Here is a 1,173-nt window from a genome sequence, read left to right as displayed (position 1 = left end):
TTTCCTTTCTTTTGTTCGCATATGAATGATTGAAAACAAATAAATGTGGGCCATTGACTTCAAGAATAATCTCAATAAAATGTCAACATATATTTAAATTTTCAAGTGCTATGTTCTGTGAAGAAGTGGGCGATCATGGTTCTCCACCACTTCCTATTCCTTGTTCTTTTCAACAATGCTTGCTCTGATATCTCTGTTCTCTCTCTTTCTGGTATTTGAGCCGCCATCCATTGGCTTAAGCTTCCCAAGTAGGTCAGCCGCTGTCAGCCCTCGCTCCATTTTCCTTCAACTCTTGCTATTACTCTCGAGTTTTCTAGACCCTCCTTCTTCATTACATACCCAAAAAAACCCCGCTGTCTTTTTCTGATTTTTATTAATTCATATTTATGTAGATATTTTAAACAGTCGATTTTTTGCTAATATTTAATAAACACAGGCTTTGAGTATGCTACTATCGACATCTTAAGTGCATTGTTACAAAACCACATTCTCCTTCAGTAAAAAAAGACCTCGGTATCGGAAATTCGAAAGGAAATCTGAGTCACCAGACGCTACAAATGACGGTGTAGTAGTTAGTAGCTTCTCTCACTTCGGAGATGGAAAATAGTTGTGAAGACAATTGGAGCAAAACCAGAATTTACCAACCCTCCAGTTCCTACAGGTGTATTTTAATTAACACTAGTACTCTGGTTGTCTTCAGTGCCATAAAACATCAGGTCTTCCAATAAAGCACGGAGATTAAGTATATGGCCAAAAATCATAAGCCATGAATGATTGGCACAGTTGTTGGGCCATCAGTCTACCATGCTGATAGTCATGGGTTCGAATCCTGTTTGATGCAATTTTTTCTCAACATCCAACCCTGGCATTGGACAGACATATATAGATCTTATTATAATAAAGATTATTATAGTAAAGATTATAATTGAAGAGTGAATGCCTCTGATGTTCACATAAATCTCTACGTAAAAAGTTAATACGTTGCGAGATTTCCTTCGCATGTCACGACTGTCAAATGTCTAATTCATTTCCAGAAACATAATAGTAAATATATCAAGTGACTACAAATAGTATTATAACACCCATTTTATGAAGCTATGCAAAAAGCTAAATTATTGTCCAAATATGTGTGGAAAAAACTTATTACATGTAAAAACAACAAAATAATGCAAT

This window comes from Watersipora subatra, chromosome 11 (assembly GCF_963576615.1).
Source record: "Watersipora subatra chromosome 11, tzWatSuba1.1, whole genome shotgun sequence".
Classification (NCBI taxonomy): domain Eukaryota; kingdom Metazoa; phylum Bryozoa; class Gymnolaemata; order Cheilostomatida; family Watersiporidae; genus Watersipora; species Watersipora subatra.
The sequence above is the reverse complement of the archived record's forward strand: the minus strand, read 5'-3'. Positions refer to the sequence as shown.